We start from the raw sequence: 25,008 nt of genomic DNA, 5'->3' as shown, positions 1-25,008 counted from the left end.
AAAAGAAGTGACTATAATGGGCCACATCACATGTGCTGCGCACTTTAACATGTACATACATCAGCTATTTGAAAATAGCAGGTCTACAAGCTCTCAAAGTGTTGCATCGCGATGCGTTGCGAGCTTGTAGATCTGCTATTTTCAAATAAAATCTTGCAGGGAAATTATAATAAGCAGATCTGGCAACCCTGGTTACAGTTACAACCAGACTGTAGGGATGCAGTGAAACAGTGTTTGTAACATCATTGACCAACAGTTCTACACAACTGAGTAAGTCATTTAAATGTAATGTTACTAATCTATGCTACATTATACCAGGATTATACACTCATTATATACGTTATATACACTCCTGTTTTCAGTGACTGCTTGTGTTTTAAATCCATGTATCACCTGTCTCAAGACACATTTGGTATTTGCGATGAAAAAGGCATTTTTAAACCAAAGCAAACGTTTAAACCGTATGAGCTTCCCAGAGTGTCACATTAGGCTAGTTATTAGCCTAATATCCTGCTTAAAAAAAGCAACATGTTTTCATGTTATCCTTATTGTTTTGTTGCTTCTAGTTTTTTAATGAATCAATGCCTGAGGAAGGTGTTTTGTGAGCTAAACGTTGCTATAGTTGAGCTCCTGTATCTGCAGGTTGAGCAGTGTGCGGTTTATTGATCTTATCTTTCCTATATGCACCTGTCAGATACTTTTAATCTAGGTGTGCCAAAGCTTTTAGTTGTTATTTGAATGAACAAATATATTGAGCAGTATACTGTAATAGAGATTATGGAGTAGGCCTACATCAACATCATAGAAAAAAAACAACAGGCCTAACGGTAGCTCTGGTCCAGAAGGAGTTCTCCTCCTTCTAACGCTATGGACCAGAGCTAGCCTAACAGATAAATAACTAAAATAAAAACAAAATCAAAGGAAAGCAACATTTTAGTCCATTGGTTCTCAAAGTGGGGTCCGGGGACCCCCAGGGGTACTTGAGGGGATACCAGGGGGTCCCCAGCTAAATGATTTATAGGAACCAAATGGACCCTTGTGTCTGTAACTCTGAACCAAATGGACCCTAACGGGTCCATTTGGTTCCATTTGTACACTCTCAGAGTTAAATTGACATTGATTTTACAATATGAATTGGGGTCCCAGAGATAGAAATGCCATTAAATGGGGGTCCGTAGCCTAATGCATGTCAAACTAGGGGGGTCCTTAAATTACAATGATTGAGAATCACTGCTAGAGCCGTAACAATCTTCTCTTATGGGGGTCCCTGGCTTATCTTTTCAAATGGGTGTCCGCGGGCTAATAAGTGTCAATTTGGGGGTCCTTGACATGAAAACGTTTGCGACCCACTATTCTAGTCAGACAAAGCAAAGGAGCAAACGTTAGTCTAAATAGATTGAATGTAGTATTACTTAGGCTTATCCATTTTTTTATTCTAATAACCTCTTTAAAGTTGACTTAACAAAGACTATCAACCTGTACATACTGTAAGCATTTGATCTATATCAGGGGTCTTCAACAGGGGGTCCGGGATCCCTAGGGGGTCCTCAGAGTAACTACAGGGGGTCCGCCAAATCTTTGCGATAGGATTTTTTTTTTTTACATTAACCACTTGAACCCTAGCATCTCATTCTGAGGAACATTAGCTGAAAATAGCAGATATACAAGCTCACAACGCCTTGAGCTGCTAGGGGGTCCTTGGGCTGAAAAACGTTGAAGACCCCTGAACTATATAATGACATAATATGCAAAGCATGTTAGCTGGTTTCATGGGTTGATGGTTTCATGGTTTCTCATGTAGGGAGTCACTTTGATGTTTTCATGGTTTCTCATGTAGGGAGTCACTTTGATGGTTTCATGGTTTCTCATGTAGGGAGTCACTTTGATGTTTTCATGGTTTCTCATGTAGGGAGTCACTTTGATGTTTTCATGGTTTCTCATGTAGGGAGTCACTTTGATGGTTTCATGGTTTCTCATGTAGGGAGTCACTTTGATGTTTTCATGGTTTCTCATGTAGGGAGTCACTTTGATGGTTTCATGGTTTCTCATGTAGGGAGTCACTTTGATGTTTTCATGGTTTCTCATGTAGGGAGTCACTTTGATGTTTTCATGGTTTCTCATGTAGGGAGTCACTTTGATGGTTTCATGGTTTCTCATGTAGGGAGTCACTTTGATGTTTTCATGGAGGGAGGCAGAGAGTAATAAGAGGAAGAGGTCATCAACCCCATCATCATCCTCATCCTGTTACAATAAAGGTAAGCTACACGTTGTGAGCTTGTAGGTCTGCTATTTTTTTTACTGTATTTGATCTTTTTTGTTCTTTGTCATTTGTACTGTTGAATACTATGAAGCAAGTACTCCAGTACTTTAAGTCAAGTACAGATTTGACTGAGCAACTTTCACTTGTAGGCAGTGGTATAAAGTAACTAAGTACATTTACTCAAGTCCTGTACTTAAGTACAATTTTGAGGTATTTTTTACTTCAATTTTTAGTACTTTTACTTCTACTCCACTACATCTCAGAGGCAAATATTATATACTTTTACTCCACTACAATTATTTGGAAACTTTAGTTACTTTGTAGATTTATTTTTATTTTTATTATAAAACATACATCACTTCAGGCCTATATACATTTCGGCCATTTGAAAATAGCCGATCTACAAGCTCACAATGTGTCGGCACATTGTGAGCTTGTAGATCTGCTATTTTCATTTTTTTTCAAATACATTTTATACTTTTGAAAACCTGTGAAATGGGACATTCTGCTTAATGAGTACTATCTACTTTTGGTACTTTAAGTACATTTTGATACCAATACTTTTGTACTTCTACTCAAGTCAATTTTGAATTCCAGGCTTTTACTTGTAAAAGAGTATTTCTACATTGTGGTATTGATACTTTTACTTAAAGAAATAAAGAAATTGAGTACTTTTATCCTCCACTGCTTGTATGTTCATGGGTTCATGGTTTCATGGTTTCTCATCCTGTAGGGAGCCACATCATTGATGTTTTCATGGAGGAGGAGACAGCGAGGAAGAAGAGGAAGAGGTCATTGTCCTCATCCTTATCACCATCTTCATCCTCATCCAATGATCTGAAGAAACTGATCGCAGAGGAGATCTTTAGCGGTGACAGGGATGGTGAGGGCGAGCTGGAGGAGGAAGAGATCGTTGATATGCCTCTTCAGCATGCTGATGACGAGGAGGAGCAGGAGGAGGAGGAGGAGTCCGACCTAGACGACTTCATTGTGGACGATGACGACCAACCCATCATCAGTAAGAAGAGGGTTAATGCAGCCATGCTGGAGGCCCAGGAGACCTTTGGTGGGGACTTTGACTTTGCTCACGTTGTGGCTGACAGCAGCAAGAGCGTGTTTGAGCTGTATGAGCCCGACGAGCTGGAGAGCAGATACATGACCCACCAGCCTTCCCTCTTAAAAGAACCACTGCTTTAGATCAGTGGTCTCAAATTTTTTCATGTCAAGGACCCTCAAATTGACACTCATTAGCCCGTGGAACCCCATTTGAAAAGTTATGCCAGGGACCCCCAGAGACGATCTTTATGGAAGTACAGCAGTGATTTGTGATTTTCAAACATTTTAATTTCAAGGACCCCATGATACCATTTCATCAGTGTTAATTTAACTGTGAGTGTACTAGATGGAAATGTGGGACATGTAGTTGGTTCGCTTGTCTGGTTGGATAGTGGTGAAAGCTGGAATTTGGCTGGAAATACATTTTGAAATGATCTGGGAGGTGGGTGTACTGATATTTTGTTTTATAGGTGAATAGACATATTTGGAGTACATTTATGTTAAAGATTGTTAGTATATTGAGTGTTGAAAAAAGGGGTGAGGACAGATCCCGTGGACTAGAATTTATACTTTTACTTAAAACAAAAAAAACAAAAAAAAAATGGACAGCTCACTGTTTTGGCTTTTGAAGTGCGCAAATGGGCTGTTATTACGGTAAAAGGAGGCGGGCTTTGAGTTCCATGTGCGTCGCGTTTTGATTGACATGCTCACAGAACGCGCCGCGCAAGCAGACAGGCAGGCAGGCAGGCAGGCAGGGAGGGGGACAGGCCACGTCTGCTGTTTGAAGATTATTTTTATTGCAGCGAGGTGAGTTCTTTTCCACTTTTTCCACTGATATTGCGTTGAAACGGCAGACACGAAGTGAGTTGCTGTTCAAAAAAGTGTTCGTGTGTGAGAGTTGAGAGCTGACGCCGGCAGTCTGGGCTAGTTGGCCAGCGCAAAGGAAAAAGGAAAAGTGCTCCTCTCCTCTCCGGGGGGGTGAAGACAAACTTTTGAGTATTTCTTATTTCGGCGTTGGACGACAAGGGGGGAAAAAACCCAAAGCGGTGCGGATTATTTTGTTAAATCTTCCTTGGTTCGAAGCTGAAGGGGTCTGGTTGATGCTTGGGACGAATTTCTGCCGTTTACCAAAGAATGTGTTTTTGCCTCAGAGGACTAACAGATGCAGTGAGTGTTTCAACACAAGAAAACCTTCTCTTTCGCTGTTTACGCAGCAAATCACGGTGGCTGTGTTGCGATTTTGCATACTGGGAATACTCTTTATAGCTGCTCAAAATAGGGATTTTGTTCTTTCTTTATAGCTGTAAAATAACTTGGGAGTGGAAGATGCCGAGGCAGTCGATTTGACGGGAGTTACGAAATCGTTTAATTGACTCGGTTGGTTTTTTATTGCATTGGGTGTCTGTTTTGAAAATGTTATTGTAACGGACTGTAATGACTTTTTCCACACAGTTTTGTTATGTGCAGTTACTAGTTAGTGACGGGTGCGAGAGGGCTTTCGAGGAGAGTTCTCAACTCCAGCATATCCTAGCATTCCAGCCTGTCTGTCTGTCTGTCTGCCTCTCTCTTTCGCTCGCTCTCTGTCTGTCTCTCGCTCGCTCTCTCTCTCTCTGTCTGTGCGACCAAGAGCTCAGAAACGACTACGTGTCTGTTTGTGCAGGAAAGATCTCTCTCTCTCTCTCTCTCTCTCTCTCTCTCTCTCTCTCTCTCTCTCTCTCTCTCTCTCTCTCTCTCTCTCTCTCTCTCTCTCTGTCTCTCTCTCTCTCACACACACAGCCCTCCCCTCACTTTGATGCAGACGTGGAAATCAAACATTGGGCTCGTGGTTGTACCGATCGATTGGCCTGGCTTCCACGTTCCACAAAAAAACAAAAACACACCTTTAAACGCGCCAGACAAGAGCCCAGCCGCGGTGTATGACAAAGTTGTCGGAAAATGTAAGATGCGCTGAGATCCAAACCCAAGCGGTCCTGTCCGTATTATTTGACTAAACTGGCCAATTATCCCGCTGTTGTGATGGGGAGGAGGGGGTATTCAGAATTCAGAGGAACCCACCGTCGCCGTGGTGGTCTCTGGATTCAGTGGGCACATTGGAGAGAGATGGGGGGGGGGGGGGGGAAACCCAACTCAACACAATCCACATTTTTTTCAGTGAGAGAGGAGAAATCCGATCCTAAATACATGACGTCATATGACATTCCTTCGGTGAAAGGCTTATGTGGACATCCAGTTTTTCTGCAGGAAGCTGATATGTGACTTTTTTAGCCCAACCACGCAAATTGCAGCCCAAAGGTGTGCTTGTCTTTACGTGATAGCTCAAAGAAATGCTCCCTTCAGTAAAATCCTCTGTTACTTTAACTCTTGACAGTGTGTACATGTGTACAGGGGTATGCCTGTCCCGCTGCCCCCATGGGTCCATTTGGTTACATTCGTAACTATGATTTACAGACGTTAAATGTATACAAATGTATACATTACATTTGACTGTGATAGGTGCAGGAATAGCAATGTATTGCTCCTCCAAAAGTTGTGGGTTCATGAAAATCCATTTAAATTCAGATAAAGTATTCTAGCCTTAAAGGCCAGGGATTAGGGAATACAGTGAGAAGTTGGCCTAGACACGTTGTTTGGCAAGGATCCGTTCAGCATATTTTACAAGTCAAAATTCACTGCCATATTTTTGTATATCCCTCAGGGTTGTGGGTAAATGTTGCCACATAATTAGTGAAGACACTTACATTCACTTTTTTTTATTGAGGCCTGTCAAAGTTCCCTTGGGGTCCTTTGCCAAGTTCAAGAGCGCCCCAGAAAAATCTATGCATATGCATACATTTAGTTGTCAGTGACTACTTGGCACAAAGTATTTCAGCTCTCACATGTGGGGCATCAAATTAATGACTTTCTTATGTTCAGGAATAAAATTTGATTTTTTTCAAGTTTATTGTCACATCACAAGTTGTATAATTCTTGTGGATAATGTAAACATAAGGTGTAGTAGGTCTGAATACCTGTATTCCTATCTTTAAAGCCTCTATAGCCAAGTTTCACAGGCTTGTAGTCAGATACTTTGTCTGTGACGGCACAAGATAGATATTTTGAAACATAGTTTTTCAAAATTATTATTATTATTATTATTATTTAAGTATTATATCCATGATATCCTGTTGGACAAAGGTTGTTGATGACTTATGTCTTTGCATGCTGCTGTTGTCAAAGTTTAAGCCTCTTTGGCTTCAGTGTTTATACACAATGAGAATGTAAACAAAACGTATACTGTAGGCCTGTGTTTGAAGAGTTCAGAGGCTGGTCAGAAACTGTTGTTGGATTTTGGTGATTTGTCTGACAGTTTGACATGACACATTTTTATTATTAGTTTTTTCAAGGAGATCCGTTAGCTGTTATTTATTTATATATATTTTATATATACATTTTTCTTTTTTCTTTTGTTGTTTTTTGTAAAAGTTGGCACTGAAAAGAGACCGGAAAACCTTTGCTTGAGAAGATGGGAGTTGGGACTTGAACCCACGCTGATGCAATCTCAAGCAAGTGACTAGACCACTAAGCCAAACGTGGAATTCCTTCTTTTTGCTTTTTTATTTTTATTTTATTTTTATAGAACTGAATAGAATGTTGTTGTACTACGCAGTACTGTTCAGATGTAATAAGCAATCTCATTTTTCCTTATTTTTAAGGTGCAAGCATAGAATCAAAAAACTAAAGTGTACAATTAAATAGAAAACATGTTGCGCACAAAAAGACAAATATATATATACAGTACAACACTTGCTTTTCCTTTGCTTTTGCTCAGGGAAGATGTTTTGGCACACTTTATAACTTATTTAAAGTAACATATGAACTTACACACTTACAAATGTACTTCCATAATATCTTCTCTACATGTAAAGTGTCTTGAGACAACTTGTTGTGATTTGACACTTTAATAAAATTGAATTGAATTGAATATATATAGGTCCTTCATATTCAATATAGGACAAGTACCATTTCTGTCTGCTTGCTCTGCGTCTCAGAGGCAGTCTGTGGATAGTTTGAAAATGTACCTGCCGATGACATCACTGGTGGGGATTGCAAGCTTTAAAAAAAGAAAAGAAAGGAAGTATGCATCCATGGCTACTAGTTTAGACTTCAAAGGTTCAAGGCTGTAGCTTCCATTAGCTTGAAAACCCTGCCAATTATGTCATTGACAGATACATTTTATAGCAATGCAGAGGCCTCTTATGATACACAGAACAAGTACACGGGAATGGTTAGGGATTAATTGTTGTTAATTGAACAAATCAATTTGAAAGAGATGTATTCTTTTCTCTCCCCGTTTCCTTTCTCTCTACACTGTGGACTATCAATAAATGCTCAAAAAGCCAGAAAACAAAAAAAAACTAAAGGCGCTTCTCGATAACTTGATTAATCATAAAAGTAATCGATAGAATAATCGCTTCAAGAATAATTGATAGTTAGCCTAAAAATGGTTCCGTGCACACCATCTTACAGTGAGCATTACTGAGAACCGAGATATGGTTGAAAGGAGAATTTCCTCTTTAACCCATTGAGACCTGAAGCCGATTCTACATGTCTCCTAAATCTCAACAGTTTTCTGAAAAACGTATGTTCTATATCAGTGGTGCTCAATCTTTTTCATGTCAAGGACCCCCAAAATTAAATGTATTTGGCCGTGGACCTCCATCAAAATATTTTGTTCCAGGGACCCCCAGAAACAAAAATTTGAGTTAAAAATGTTCGCTTATATATATAATATATATATATTTCAAATATTTGCACACATTTTCACGATTTTTCAAAAATAGCAGATCTACAAGCTCATAGCGCGGCACTCGGTGCCGCGCTATGAGCTTGTATATCTGCTATTTTTGAATAGCCCAAAGTGTAAAATAATGCTTTTTAGCTCAAATCTAAAAATGACACGGTTCCAGGTCTTAAAGGGTTAAACGTAACATAGAACACACCAGTATAGAGAATCGATGCAGTCAGATGTAGTCATAGTTCCCCCCAGCTGCAAGCTGGGGGGAACTACTGGCGTGTCACAATGTGATGCATTCAAGTGAGTTTGTAGATTGGCAATTTGCTTTTTTTTTTTGGGGACAAATTTTTGGCCTATGACATGCCTAAAATAGGGCTGCCAGGTTGAAATGAAGGAAAACAAAGCGTTATGTTCAAATGTTATTTGACCCAGGTAGACTGGGTCACATGGGTGTGTGTGTGTGTGTGTGTGTGTGTGTGACACTGCATGTTTGCATGCCCTCAATATTCTGGGACGGGTTATTCTAAGCGCAATGAGGAAGTTGTTCCCATGTTTCATGAGGTGCTTGTGATGCCAAGCACCGTCTGAACTAACTAACCCTCGGACACAATCTGGCATCTCCTCTTTCTACCAGTCACTGGCTCCCTGTCTCCCTGTTGGCCCAATAAAGTATTCAGGTATGCTTCCTTGGTTTAGAAAAGGGGTCAGGGAAGGGGCAGGGCGCTTGTCATTGTCTGTTTGTGTTTGTGCATGCGTTATGTGTGTGTGTGCCTGCCCTGCACGTGTGCACAATATGTGTGTGTGTGTGTGTGACCGTCTGGTAACCTAGAACATGTTATCCCAGGGCTAATGTTACTGTAACAGCGCTTGTGTCTCAGAAACAGAAGCTGTCGCGGCTCTAGAATTACACGGTCGAGACAATGCAGCCCTGGAAACTGTGAGTGTGCACGCAATGGGTGTGTTTGTGAGAAATTGGCTCTATGCACAGCAGCCATTTCGGAGAAGAATTGGGCCTCTTCTTACTTCCTTCACAGGTGTTGCCAATGATACTAATGAAGGCTCTGTTCCATTCTGGTCAAACAGAGGCAGGGTGCTGATATTGTGCATGTTGGCTCACTATAAATACTAGTGGGTCTCAAAGTGTGGTCCAGGGACCCTCATGGTTCCTTGAGAGGGTGTAACTCTGAGAGTGTACAAATGGAACCAAATGGACCCTCCCGGGTCCATTTGGTTCCATTTGTACACTCTCAGAGTTATGGGGGTCCTTGAAATTAAAACGTTTGAGAACCACTGTGCTACACTAAATGGAACAGAGCCTTCATTAGTGTCATTGGTAACACCTGTGAAGGAAGTGAGGAAGGGGCCCAATTTCTGTCCAATATGGCTGCTGTGCATAGAGCCTATTGACTTACTAGTCAAAAGAGGTCTGAGCAAGGTGATTATGAGATGCAATATTGTCCTTATTAGTCCTTATTACACAGTAAAAAGTCCTCCGTGTTCATTTCACAACTTAGCCGTATTTTACACTTATGCTTTACGAGAGTGTCATGCAGCGATGATGGCAAATCTAAAAGCTTACTTGTAGCTCTGCTATTTTTGAAAATGTGAAAACTTTCACCTGTAATGACATGCCCAAGATAGGTATTGACTATGGTTAACTTGAGTCCGGTTTATTTGGTGTCCCCTGAGGATTTTGACTGTGCAGGCCTACCTGTTGCTTGTTGAGTTGTCGATAAAAGGAATTTCAGCTCATTTCCCTGTGGCACAGACTCTAAATGGCTCAAAACAAGAACGTTGGTCGAATGTAAATCTAGAAATGTTAAACTGACAGGAGATTGAGAATAAACCTGGGAATATTATTACTTCCCATATCCTTATATCCCAGACATAGCTGAGTGGGTAGCAGTGGTGGAAAGTAACTAAGTACATTTACTTAAGTACTGTACTTAAGTACAATTTTGAGGTATTTGTACTTTACTTACATCTCAGAGGCAAATATTGTACTTTTACTACGCTACTATTATTTGGAAACTTTAGTTGCTAGTTACTTTTCAGATATAAACTATGATAGAATGAAACATACATTAACCACTTTAGCCCTATTGACAAAGGCTATTTGAAAATAGCAGATCTAAAAGCTCACAACGCGTCGCATCGCGACGCATTGTGAGCTTGTAGATCGGCTATTTTCAAATATTTAGTACTTTTACTTTTGATACTTTAAGTACATTTTGATGCCAATACTTTTGTACTTTTACTCAAGTACATTTTGAATCCTGGACTTTTACTTGTAACAGAGTATTTTTTATAGCGCAGTATTGGTACTTTTACTCAAGTAAAGAATTTGAGTACTTTTTCCACCACTGGTGGTAGGGAGGCCGTCTGGTTAATCAGAAGGCTTGGCCCGCTCATGTCTACATGTTGGAAGTGTCCCTGAGAAAGACACGCAAAATTTCCCCCATGTGATTTACAAACGTCTCTCTGCCCAGACAGATGCAGTCAGGTGTCTAGCAGAAAGCTGTATTGGTCGTATGCATTATAGATAGTTTTTTGGTGGTGTTTGGAAGAGAAACAAGCTGCAGTTTGCCCCCTTTCTCCTGTATGTAGAGGTGAGCGGTGGTGATTTTTGAAAATACAGTGGATGCATTCATGTGCGAGCTAGGTGAAACACTAGAAGCAACACTGGAGGAGGAGAGTGATGTTTTTTTTTCTTTTCTGGCAAGAATAAAAGGATGGAAAGCCCCTGGATTACATAGAAGTTAAAAAACATTTTTCCTTAATACTAGAAAATAATAATCAATCGCAGTCATTGCTCCACAGATGACCAATATTTTAACCACATGAACCCTGGCGTCCCTTTTCTGGGCATGTCATAATAATAAGGCAAGCATTCGGCGAAAATAGACAATCTACAGGCTCACAGCGCTTGAGCTTGTAGATCGGCTATTATCGGCAAAGAGATTTGGTGTAGAGTGGGAAAAAAAGGAGAGGCCTAGTTAGTATAGACCCCTGTGGGACCACGGCTTCGCATAGCCTATTGCTTCTCTAAAACGGTTACCAAATATGGCAACATGAAAGTCATAGTCGTATCCCAATTAAATCAGTTTTTAATAACAAATTTAATAATGACAATTTTCTAGAAAGTGTTCCGTGCAAAGAAAGAAGTTGCTGTGCAATTGCATGGAAGGTACCGAACGCTACACGTTGCGGCATCTGCCTTGTTTTAACCCATTGATACCTGGAACGCATCTGTGTCACTTTAGATGTCTTTGGCTATTCAAAAATAGCAGATATACAAGCTCATAGCGCGGCACCGAGTGCCGCGCTATGAGCTTGTAGATCTGCTATTTTTGAAAAATCGTGAACATTTATTTTTTTTAGATTTTTTTCCAAAAACTGTTAGGATTTTGATTTTTTTTTTAAAGAATGGCCTCAGGTCTTAATGGGTTAAAGTGATTTGTTGCACCTTGCACATACATAGGACGAAAAGGAGCGTTCATGTTCGATGTTTCCCCCTCATGAGTGGTCCACCTCTTGGATCAGTCTGGATCAGCATGTATGCAGGGTTTCTGTCTCAAGATTGCCATCAGTCACAGTGGTGTAAAGTAACTAAGTACATTTACTCAAGTACTGTACTTAAGTACAATTCGGAGGTACTTGTACTTTACTGTAGCAAAGTATTTCCAATTGTCAGTACTTTTTCTTCTACTCCACTACATATCAGAGGCAAATATTGTACTTTTACTCCACTACAATTATTTGAAAACTTTACAGTTACTAGTTACTTTGCAGATATACATTATTACATTATAAAACGTACATTAACCACTTCAGCCCTGTTATATACCTAAGCTATTTGAAAACAGCAGATCTACAAGCTCACAACAACGCGGCGCGATGCGACGCGTTGTTGTGAGCGTGTAGATCTGCTATTTTCAAACATTTTAGTACTTTAACCTTTTGGTACTTTGGTACATTTTGAACACAGGCCTTTTACTTACATAACAAGAGTATTTCTACATTGAGGTATTGATACTTTTACTCAAGTAAGAAATGTGAGTACTTTTTCCACCACTGCTCTACTGCTACCAGTAGACAGGTCCAGCCGCTCAGGCTGTGAGCTGTCTGGAAGCTTCCTTTGAAGGGGGGTGGGGGGGGGGGGGGGGTGCGCCGTTGGTGTTGATTGGTCGGCCGGTCTTGGAGACGCGTTCTGACCTGTGAGGTCGTAGGATCTACACCTGGAATGCAGAAGGACAGCGTCTCTCTTCATCCCTCTTAAGGCAGTGGTTCTCAAACTTTTTCACGCCAAGGACCCCCAAATTGACACTTATCAGCCCGCGGACCCCCATTTGAAAAGATGTGCCTCAAGGACCCCCATAAGAGAAGGTTTTTTTTACGGCTCTAGCAGCGATTCTCAACCATTTTAATTTCAAGGACCCCCCGGTTTGACATGCATTAGGGCTACGGACCCCCATTTAATGGCATTTCTATCACTTGGACCGCAATTTAATATTGTAAAATCTATGTAAATGTAACTCTGAGAGTGTACAAATGGAACCAAATGGACCCGTTAGGGTCCATTTGGTTCCATTTGTACACTCTCAGAGTTACAGACCCATAAGGGGTCCATTTGGTGCCTAATCTATCATTTAGCTGGGGACCCCCTGGAACTCCCTCAGGGACCCCTGGGGGTCCCCCGACCCCACTTTGAGAACCAATGCTCTAAGGCAGTGGTTTTCAACCCTTTCCATATCAAGGTCCATTATTTATCCGCCATTTGAGCCACGGACCACCGGTTTGATGAGATTTAGACTCTCGGACTCAAAACGTCAAATATTTTACAATTCTTTAATTAAGCAATGCAGATGTTTAACAATAATGTAACTCTTGAGAGCGTAAAATGAAACCAAATGTCAGAGTTAAGTTGACATTCAGATTCAGGATTAACAAAACAGTAATTTTGTTCTTAGGCAAAGGAGCAGTTGTTATTGTGTACGTTGTCTCTGTAAGGGAGGGCACGCGGATGCATTTTGTCGAGCTTTGCGTTTGCATGCGCAACCATCGAAGGGATGTGATAAAACACAGAACAGTAGCGCATAAAGGACACAAAATCCTCGGGAGACTTCAAAACAAACAAAATATAACCCAAGGGACAAAGGCACGGACGCGGCTCGACAACACCGTCTGGCTCTACGTTGTCGTTTTTTGTGCATTAGCAAGTTGTTAGGCCTTAACCCTTTAAAGGCCTGAGTTCTGAGGCCTGATTCTACAAAATGCAGTTTTTAAAAAAAAACGTATGTTACTATGTCAGTGGTTTTCAAACCTTTTCATGTCAAGGACCCCCAAATTGATATGTATTTGGCAGCGGACCCCCATCTCAAAATATTTTGTTCCAGGGACCCCCAGAAGCAAAGATTTGAGTTACAGTGAAGATTTTGACAAATGTTCACTGTAAAAAATACATATATTCAAAGATTTGAGTTACAAATGTTCACTTTAAAAAATATATATATTCAAAGATTTGCACAAATTTTCTTGATTTTTCAAAAATAGCAGATCTACAAGCTCATAGCGCGGCACTCGGTGCCGCGCTATGAGCTTGTAGATCTGCTATTTTTGAATAGCCAAAGTGTAAAATAATGCCTTTTAGCTCAAATCTAAAAATGACACAGATGCTTCTTCAGGTCTCAATGGGTTAATTCACCACGCTCCTCTCTTTGAGGGTCTCTGCAAATAATGCTCTTTTCTTTTGTTCTCTGCGTATTAAAGTGCTGTTGGCTGGTCATTAACAACTGGTTCAAACTGATGCTTTCGGTTTCCATTCCCTAGCTTTCTCTCTGTTGCTGTCTGTATGTTTGTCTTGACTCTCACTCTCTGTTGTTCCGTCTCTCGCTCTCGCTCTCTCTTCATCTCTCTCTCTCTCTCTCACGATGAACGGTGGCTCTTTGTTGAAGTATCCCAGCATCTCATGTTTGCTTGGCACGGAGCTGTAATGTTTACCCTCCTGCTCTCCCCTTTTTTCTTTGACTCACTGCCTCCCTCCTTCCTTCCCTCGCTGCCTCTCTTTTTCTGTCTAGAGAGCCCAATCTCCCCCTGCCCCCCCCTTTTTTTTTTGCCTCTCTTGATAATTTCCTGCATTGTTGACAGTTGATTTAGAAGAAGATGAAAGAGGCCTTTCAACTTTTCTTTACCCTCTCCCTCCCTCCTCCCCTCTCCCTCACTCTCCACGCCGTGCTTCCCTCTCCTCTCCTCTCCTCTCCTCTCGTCCCCCATTTCTATTCTCTACTAAAAGGAAAGAAGTGAATGTTTTTCGCCCTCATATTCTATGTATGCTTTATGCTTAATATGTCAGAATGTGTCTTCATCAAGACATTCCAAAATCCGTATCAAATTGTTAAATGAGTACACTTTCTTTTTTTTTTTTTTACTTTGTTTATTTGGTTTTTCCATAGCAGTTTTCAGCATTAAATGCATATAGCAGGGTACAGAAAAGCCTTTTAAAGCAGCCAATAAAATAAAAAAGCTCAATACGGATTCCATTATCAAATGAGTACACTTTCTGAACATTCCAGAAATGCATCCCGGTAGCTTTCTTTTTTTCAAACGTGACGGTTAGCAGCACATGATACGACATGGGACTCCATCGGTACAATAGTTTCACTTTTCCAGTTGTTGGATCTGTCCGACTTATTGTTCATTGTGTTCAGAATTCGTCTCTCTCTCTCTCTCTGGGCCCGTCACTCAACACAGGTCTCCCCCCCCCCTGAGAGGGAAGGCCAGAGACTCGAGAGATGTACTGTATAGCAGGAGAGAGAGAAAGAAAAAAGACTTAGGCTGCACAGAGAAAGAAGAGTTGGAACAGAAATACATGCACAAAGCATTTGTAACTCTGTGAATTAAGTCGGCACTGAGGATTTTGCAGTGTATTTCTCAGAACCCACCAATCGAGAGCCAAAGATCCAGATCAGATGTCGAAGTTATGTGGCACGCGTATTATATGACGGGAGGAGTTTAAATGCTTGTGCAAAGTTACTGGAAGTGGCAGGGTTTTGGTCACGTAGCAGCCTGCTACCCCGCACGCAGTACAAATCCTCAGTGTTAATGCTACTCTGAGAGTGTACTACAAATGCTCCCCCACTCATCATGTCCTTGCATGATTCCCAGGGATATAAAACATAGAAATAGCGTGTTTATGCATGCGTGTGTGTGTCTATGTGCGTGCTTGTGTGTGTGTGCTGTCAGCTGGCCGATGGGATCGAGCGGGCACCTGTGTGTGTGTGTGTGTGTGTGTGTGTGTGCGCACACACACATACACACACACACACACACACACACACACACACACACCCACTCACACTTAACCCATTGAGACCTGAAGCCGATTCTACACGTCTCCTAAATCCCAACAGTTTTCTGAAAAACGTGTGTTTCTATATCAGTGGTGCTCAATCTTTTTCATGTCAAGGACCCCCAAAATGATATGTTTTTGGCCGCGGACCCCCATCCAAATATTTTGTTACAGGGACCCCATGAAACAAAGATTTTAGTTAAAAATGTTCGCTTTAAAAATATATATATTCAAAGATTTGTGCATATTTTCACTCATTTTCAAAAATAGCAGATCTACAAGCTCGTAGCGCGGCACTCGGTGCCGCGCTATGAGCTTGTAGATCTGCTATTTTTGAATAGCCCAAAGTTGTAAAATAATGCTTTTTAGCTCAAATCTAAAAATGACACAGTTCCAGGTCTTAATGGGTTAAGTTTACGTGCCTACATTAGCATGCCAGTCGTGTTGGTGTCGCTAGTTGGCAGCGCAATGGAAAGTTCCGCCAGTCGTTAATGTCTGTTTTCGTGCCCGGCGACTGCAGTGTTTGAGTGACTATCTCAAAGAGCTCTGAGTCTGGCTAGTAGCGGTGTTTTTGTGTGAGTCGGCATGTTGTGCAGGCGCTATTTGCGTGCGCAAGTGCGTGTTTTTTTTTCTTTTTTGCACGCGAGTGGGTATTAAATCAGCAACTCTGGTTTTTCGATCGGACCCGAGGCAGCGCTGTTGCATGTGCTGTGTGTACGTGTCTGCAAACAGCCCTGTGTGTGTGTGTGTGTGTGTGTGTGTGTGTGTTTGCGTGCGTGCGTGCGTGCGATTCAGCCATGCTTCTACCCCAGTGAGGAAGGAGTTGCTTTTCTTTACGCAGAGCCATATGTTGTAGTATTGTCCCTTACTAACCGACCCCCCCCCCCCCCCCCCCCCCCTCCCTCTCCTCCAGGACATGCAGACACACTTGCAGCCCCTCCCTTCTTCTTCCCCTCCCCTTCAACCCCCCCAAAGCCCCGGCACTACATACCTGTCATTTCTCCTCTTTCTTTTCTGCCACTCGTTTGCCCCATTTTTGGTTTCTCGTCTCCTCCTCTTTGCCCCCCCGAGCTGGACCCCACACAGATCGCCAGCATCATCCGTACCACACAGCAATGCGGGCAGTGAGAAACTTTTCCTATTTCCTATTTTCAGTACTTTTACTTCTACTCCACCTCAAAGGCAAATATTGTACTTTTACTCCACTACAATTATTTGAAAACTTAAGTTACTAGTTACTTTGTAGATTTTGATTATTATTACAAAACAAACATTAACCACTTCAGCCCTATATACATTTCGGCCATTTGAAAATAGCAGATCTGCAAGCTCACAACACGATGCGACGCATTGTGAACTTGTAGATCTGCTATTTTCAAAAGATTTTTACGCATTTTATACATTTGAAATCTTGTGAAATGGGACATTCTGCATAATGAGTACTTTATACTTTTGGTGCTTTAAGTACATTTTTATACCAATACTTGTGAATTCTCAATTTCTGACTTTTACTCGTAACGGAGTATGTCTTCATTGCTGTATTGATACTTTTACTTAAGTAAAGCATTTGAGTTATTTTTCCACCACTGCGCACACGCGCACACACACACACACACACACACACACGCACACACACACACACACACAGGCACCCCTGGTCCAGTGTGTGAAATCCTGAGGCTGATTGAGGAGGAGGAATGTGACCCTGTGACCCTTGGCTGTGGGGAGGGACGTTTGTGATCGCGTGTGCGTGTGTGTGTGTGTGTGTGTGTGTATATATATGTGTATGCACGTAGGTAAGTGTAACATACACTTTCCACTGGCTCTCATTCCCAGAAGTTGTCTGTGCTGTCCGATCTTTGCCTAATACCGTATTATTGTAATGGATTAACACCACTACCCCGCTTTTGTCCTGAGCTGTACCACTGCCCTAGACACACACACACACACACACACACACACACACACACACACACACACACACACACACACACACACACACACACACCAATGAGCCGTGGGAATCGGCCGCGGAGGACCTAAGGGAGACCAGGCATTTAGAGGACTGTATGATCCATTCAGGAATCATTTGCTCTGTAGTGTGTGTGTGTGTGTGTGTGTGTGTGTGTGTGTGTGTGTGTGTGTGTGTGTGTGTGTGTGTGTGTGTGTGTGTGTGTGTGTGTGTGTGTGTGTGTGTGTGTGTGTGTGTGTGTGTGTGTGTGTGTGTGTGTGTGTGTGTGTGTGTGTGTGTGTGTGTGTGTGTTCATCCATGAATCTCCTGGGGGCTAGTTGTTGTCTTGTCTGTGAGAGAGGAGACAGGTTTCCCATGTAGGTGTGACTAAATAGTCTCTCTTTCCCTCTCCATACACACACACACACACACACACACACACACACACACACACACACACACACACACACACACACACACACACACACACACAGAGAGACACAGACACACACACAACCACCCAATGTGCAGGCTTGTGATCTTAATGTGAAAGTCTCTCAGTGGTATCGGGGGAGGGGTGCCGTTTGTGTGCATGTGTGTCCATTCATGCTGTGTGTGTGTGTGTGTGTGTGTGTGTGTGTGTGTGTGTGTGTGTGTGTATAAAGGGGATCTATCTTATGGACTCAGCTAGCTGTCTTAATTATAGGCTCATGGAATATTGTATTAACTTGACATTGGTTAGTGTTCAAATCACGCTAATGTTATGTGTGTGTGTGTGTGTGTGACTGACTGGAAGCTGACCCGTTGACAGTAGAAGCAATTCTGTTGGCAAACGGAACTGCTGTACATTTTGATTGGTGTCCAAATGTACTTAAAGTACCAAAAGACAAAAGTACTAAAATGTTTGAAACATAGCAGATCTACAAGCTCTCAACGCGACGCGTTGAGAGCTTGTAGATCGGCTATTTTCAAATAGCCTGAGTTGGCCCGGGGTGCTGTGGCTTTTTTTATTTTTAATCCATTAAGATCGGGAACGCATCTGTGCGCAACCACTTCAACAATTATTTTTACACTTTGGCTATTCAAAAATAGCAGATCTACAAGCTCATAGCGCGGCTTTGAGCTTGTAGATCTGCCATTTTTGAAAAATCGTGAACATTTTTGCAAATCTTTGAATATATATATATTTTTAAAGGGAACATTTTCAACTAAAATCTTTGCTCCTGGGGGGGTCCCTGGAACAACATATTTTGAGATGGGGGTCTGCGTCCAAATACATATAATTGTGGGGGTCCTTGACATGAAAAGGTTTTGTTCCAGGGACAAAGATTTGAGTTAAAAATGTAGTTTAAAATAAATAAATATATATATTCAAAGATTTGCACACATTTTCACGATTGAAAAGAAAAATAACTCGGTGCCGCGCTATTTTTGAATAGCCAAAGGATAAAATAATGGATATAGGCTACAGCAAAAAATCGAAAATGGCACAGATGCGTTCCCGGTTAATATCATGATATGGCATAAGTGTTGCCTTTTCCCTTGGTTTTAAAGGTGCTGTACGTGATTTTGTTTTTGTGGTTAAAACTAAAACACGTTTTGTTAAACAGTTAAAGCTCTATACTGATAGTAATAGCTGCTAAGCTGTGTTTGTTCAGTAGAAGGGGTCTCCCGGTCTCTCCAGCTCTTTAATAAACAGAAAACATATTTTCAGGTGGGTCACTCATTTTATCCAGTCAAGAGAGTTATCAGCTTCAATATAGTGTTTTTTTAGTTATTTTTTGGCTCATCTTTCGGTTTCATCCCTTCCAATTTCACTTGGTTATCCTGTATCCTGTATGACGACAGTGTTAGGCAACAGGTGGCCCAGGGGCCAGAACTGGCCCGCCAGGAATCATATCTTGCCCAGCAGGTTGTTTTGTGAATGATTCAGTATATCTGACTGACAGACAGTCGCACGTACACTAGGTAGGATATGGACAGCAATGGCTTTGCATTGATGAAACTGGCGTATAGGATGAATACAAAGTTCTATTTCCATTCTTTGAATTTTACGTTTTCGCTGTCATCTTTCCTCTTTAGTCTTTTGGATGAAAAATGTCTCTCAGTGTTTCACATGCCTTAAACAACACATTGTTTCTCTCTGTTCTAAGAAGAAGTCCTTGAATCATGAAAGAGCTCTTGTTCAAAAAGTTGGACGCAGTGTCTGCCTCCAGATAAAATGTTCTTCTTAGACTTTTTGATTAGCTAAATATCCTCCATTCAAGGATGGGCCATATTTCATACAAGCATTTCTGTATTGCACCCGTTTGATTCATTCAACATTTGATTCCACGCACATTTCTATCTGTAGTTTTACCACACAATGTTTCATTTATTAACTTTTATAACAATATAAATTAGTTGACCCATTAAGACCGGGAACGCATCTGTGTTTCATTTTTAGATTTCTTTGGCTATTCAAAAATAGCAGATCTACAAGTGGATCTGCTATTTTTAGAAAAGAATCGTGAAAAAATATGTGCAAATCTTTGAATACATACACATTTTTAACTTCATTTTTGAGATCGGGGTCCGCGGCCAAATACATATAATTTCGGGGTTCCTTGACATGAAAAAAGTTTGAGAACCACTGATATTATATCACCATTTTTTCAAAAAACTGTTAGGATTTAGAAGACATTTGTAAAATCCCCTAGAAGCAAAGATTTGAGTTAAAAAATGTTCACTTTGAAAATATATATATATTCAAAAGATTTGCACACATTTTTACGATTTTTCTAAAATAGCAGATCTACAAGCTCATAGCGCCGCTCTCGGTGCCGCGCTATGAGCTTGTAGATCTGCTATTTTTGAATAGCCCAAAGAAATCCAAAAATGACACATAGATGCGTTCCCGGTCTAAATAGGTTAATATTGTATATAAGGCGCAGGTGGTCTGTCCCTTTTTCCAGGTCCTAAATTAGCTATTGCTATGCAGCGATAATGGAATGTGATTTTATTATTTTAAATCTTTGAAACAAGGTTGATTTTTCACAGTGAATGAAAGCATCAACTTGTATGAATTAGACACCAACACATGAATAGTGTAATGCTAAATCTTCTTGTTCTCGTGTTGTGAAAAACGTATTCCCTAACAAAAGTATGGACTTCCTTCAATATTTCTCTTTCTAGCTTACATCTGTCCCTCTCTCTCTCTCTCTCTCTCTTTCTTAGACATAGGCTATGCTGCTGCTGGTCTTTGTGCATGTACACACACACACACACACACACACACACACAGTGGTGTAAGGTAACTAAGTACATTTACTTAAGTACTGTACTTAAGTACACTTTTGAGGATTTTTTTACTTTATTGGAGTATTTCCAATTTTTTTTTTTACTTCTGCTCCACTACATCTCAGAGGCAAATATTGTACTTTTACTCCACTACAATTATTTGAAAACTTAAGTTGCTAGTTACTTTTCAGATACATTATGATATTATAAAACATATATTAACCACTCCCTATTTTATACATAGGCTATTTGAAAATAGCCGACCTACAAGCTCACAACGCGTCGCACCGCTCTGCTATTTGTGAAATCTGCTATTTTCAAACATTTTAGTACTTTTACTTTTGGTACTTTAAGTATATTGTGATGCCAATACGTTTGTACTTGTACTCAAGGAACATTTTGACCACAGGCCTTTACTTGTAACAGAGTATTTCTACATTGCGGTATTGATACTTTTACTTAAGTAGAACATGTGAGTACTTTTCCCACCACTGCATACACACAGTGTCCGGTGCTCAATGCCTGTGGTTTGGGTCAGGGTTTTTGGGGGTTTGCTCACCAGGGACTCATTAGCTCCAATGTTTATTGTGAATGAGTTGTACAGTAGCGACCTTAGCGAAAGTTGTATTTTTCAGCTCTCTGAAACTGCCAATCAGCCACTGAATAGCAGCACTATGTAATAACAATCCTAACTTCATAAGAACTGGATCCAGTTTGCCATGGCACTGTTGTGTGTTGGAACCCGGACTCTGCTCCACTGTACCGTCACTGACCGGCTGCACGAGAGTGAAAGCATTGTATGCTAACCGCTGGGGTATACAATATGGTGTGTGTGTGTGTGTGTGTATGCGCACTGCTATGTATGTGTGTGTACGCATGTGTGCTCAGTGAGGAGGAAGTGGCCGTGTTTGTTTAAACTAAGCACGCTCAGCCATGTGGGACAATTTAGCGGGAACGAGAGAACCCCCCACACTCCCACCTCTCTGTCTCTCTGTGTTTGTGTATCTCTCTCTCTCACACACACACACACACACACACACACACACACACACACACACACACACACACACACACACACACACACACACACACAAACCCCCTTGCCCTCCCCACATTCTCCACCACCCCTATATACCCCAAACTCTTCTGAATGGGCGGCTGTCTGTTTGATGACTGTTAAGGGTCGTTTGGGAAGCAGGGCTGGGGGGGGGGGGGGGGGGAAGAGGGGATAGGAGTGGGGAGGACTCGAGGAGAGAAGGGAAGAGGAAGGTATGGAGAGAGAGGTGGTGATGATGACAAAAAGGGACGATTACTGTAGTACCTGGATTCCATCCTGGAACAGTGTTGCATGTCATACCCAGCTCAGCTGTCTGGTTCTTCCATCCTTAATCCATTAAGACGGGGAACACGTGCAAAAATGCAGTTAAAAATGTATTATGTATTCAAAGATTTGCACACATTTTCACGATTCTTTTCCAAAAAAAAAAATAGCAGATCTACAAGCTCATAGCGCGGCACTCGGTGCCGCGCTATGAGCTTGTAGATCTGCTATTTTTGGATAGCCAAAGAAATCTAAAAATGAAACGCAGAACGCGTCTGCGTCATTTTAAGATTGGCTATTCAAAAATAGCAGATATACAAGCTCATATGAGCCCGAACATTTGTAAAATATTTTGTTCCAGGGACCCCCCCCCCCCAAAAAGCAAAGATTTGAGTCACAAATGTTCGCTTTAAAAAGTATATATTCAAAGATTTGCATAGATTTGCGGATATTTTTTTGAATAGCCAAAGAAATCTAAAAATGACACGTCCCTGGTCTTAATGGGTTAACCACATGAACCCTAGTATCCATATCCTTGAGACACACACACACACACACACACACACACACACACACACAGACACAGACACAGACACAGTCAGTGGCTAATCTACAAGCTGTAGATCGGCCTGTACCTAGATCGGACTGTTTTTGGCGAAGAGGTTCGTTGTAGAGGTTCCTGAGGTAAATACTTAGCGCACCCATGATGGAGCCCTGTGGGACCTCGGTCAACGGAGAGTTCACTGACTGACAATAAAGTGTAAGCGACGGGTCGTTGGGGGCTATATCATGTTGTTTAAACCATTGGTTCTCAAAGTGGGGTCCGGGGACCCCCAGGGGTACTTGAGGGGGTTCCAGGGGGTCCCCAGCTAAATGATGGATAGGAACCAAATGGACCCTTATGGGTCTGTAACTCCGAGAGTGTCCAAATGGACCCTAACGGGTCCATTTGGTTCCATTTGTACACTCTCAGAGTTAAATTAACATTGATTTTACAATATGAATTGGGGTCCCAGAGATAGAAATGCCATTAAATTGGGGTCCGTAGCCCTAATGCATGTCAAACTGGGGGTCCTTGAAATTAAAATGGTTGAGAATCACTGCTAGAGACGTAAAGAATCTTCTCTTGTGGGGGTCCCTGGCTTATCTTTTGAAATGGGGGTCCTCAGGCTAATAAGTGTCAATTTGGGGGTCCTTGACATGAAAAAGTTTGAGAACCACTGGTTTAAACCACGCTGCCATGAGGGCATGCAATGTGGCTTTTTTAGACAAAGCCCGAGTGAGAGAAAGAGCAGGGTGCGGATGAGAAGAAGAGGAGATGGAATGGCAATGAGGTGAGGCTTTGGTAAAGAGTCTGGGGGAGTCGTGGACGGACGCAGAGAGGCCAGGCTTGTGTAATAACACTGGTCTAGCAATAATATCATTAGGCCTGACCTATAAACGAAAGTCACCGACTTTATTGATGCATGCGTAATGCCTGTCACGAAGCCACTTGCGCGCCCATCTTTGGGCGTGTGTGTGTGTGTGTGTGCTTGTAATTGTGCAACAGGAGAGGGGGAGTGTTTGAACCTGACTTGAGTTCACCAGTCTACTTCATTGCCTCCTGCTGTCACCATGGTGACTGGAGAAATGACAAGGAAATAACCTGTCCGGCTTTCTGGAGCAGACCATCATATAAATAAAATGCCCTAGATTTTTCATAGTTCTCGTCCGCCCACCCACTGGCTTGCTTGCCTGCCTGTCTGTCTGCCTGCCTGTCTGTCTGCCCGATGTCGATATTATATCTATCGTGATATGAGACTAGATGTCGTCTAGGCGGGCATTGGTTCTCAAAGTGGGGTCCGGGGACCCCCAGGGGTCCTTGAGGGAGTTCCAGGGGGTCCCCAGCTAAATGATAGATTAGGCACCAAATGGACCCTTATGGGTCTGTAACTCTTGAGAGTGTACAAATGGAACCAAATGGACCCGTATGGGTCTGTAACTCTTGAGAGTGTACAAATGGAACCAAATGGACCCTAATGGGTCCATTTGGTTCCATTTGTACACTCAGAGTTAAATTGACATAGATTTTACAATAAAAATTACGGTACAAGTGATAGAAATGCCATTTAAATGGGGGTCCGTAGCCCTAATGCATGTCAAACTGGGGGTCCTTGAAATTAAAATGGTTGAGCCGTACAAAATCTTCTCTTATGGGGGTCCCTGAGGCATATCTTTTGAAATGGCGGTCTGCGCGTTAATAAGTGTCAATTTGGGGGTCCTCGACATGAAAAAGTTTGAGAACCACTGGTCTAGGGATGGAGATCCAAAACCTGGTTCTATTACGGACCCCGTTCTGAAGTTACTGAGACACGGAAATCGATGAGGTTTGAGCTTATCAATACTCTTATCGATTCTAGTGGGTCTGTGAAGCCAGCTTCATTCATTCCAGTTAAGAAATAAGACAAACAATACAATTTTGTTAAGAATCTATTGTCGTCTCGCCTGTCCTCCAAATAATAGAAAAGTATCATTATATAAGGATAAGCAGTATAAATCTTTTTTTTATTCCAAAAATGTGAAAAAATGCCTCATACAATTACACAGATGCCTTATTTCAAAAATTGCTCATTTCAGTGATAAAAAGAATTGCCGATCTACAAGCGGCATCGCATCGTGACACATTGTGAGCTTGATGCTATTTTCTCTGTTTTGTTTTTATCTTGGAAAAAAACCAAACAAATGGATGTATTTAGTAAAACAATATTGTGCTATTTGATTTTGTCCGATTTGATCGCCCAGCCTTATGACCTACCTGGTATCTCCTACTTGCTCACCTGCCTGTCTGACTGTTTGGATTGCTGTGAGTCCTCCTATAAAAAATCCCCATCCATCTCCAGAACATCTGTTGACCAAATCAGCTTTTGTTATGACATATTTTTGCTTGCATATTTGGCTTTGCTTGCAATCAGCAGTCCGTAAATAGGTCAGAATTTAGAACTTTTTAAGCTATTTAACCCATTGAGGCCTGAGGTTCTGA

The 25,008-nt window shown here is 41.6% G+C and overlaps 1 protein-coding gene across 1 annotated transcript in view; it reads left to right on the top strand.

Annotated features, from left to right (window-relative positions):
- The first annotated feature begins 4,033 nt into the window (after positions 1 to 4,033).
- fndc3ba (fibronectin type III domain containing 3Ba) overlaps positions 4,034 to 25,008 on the top strand; it is a 184,430-nt gene continuing 163,455 nt past the window's right edge. Inside the window, exon 1 of the mRNA XM_084043938.1 lies at positions 4,034 to 4,123. The gene's annotated coding sequence lies outside the window, so the exon portion shown is untranslated. The remainder of the gene's footprint in view (positions 4,124 to 25,008) is intronic.

The sequence above is a fragment of the Gymnoscopelus microlampas genome (assembly GCF_963454915.1).
Source record: "Gymnoscopelus microlampas genome assembly, chromosome: 20".
NCBI lineage: Eukaryota > Metazoa > Chordata > Actinopteri > Myctophiformes > Myctophidae > Gymnoscopelus > Gymnoscopelus microlampas.
This window is presented reverse-complemented; position numbering and strand designations above follow the sequence as displayed.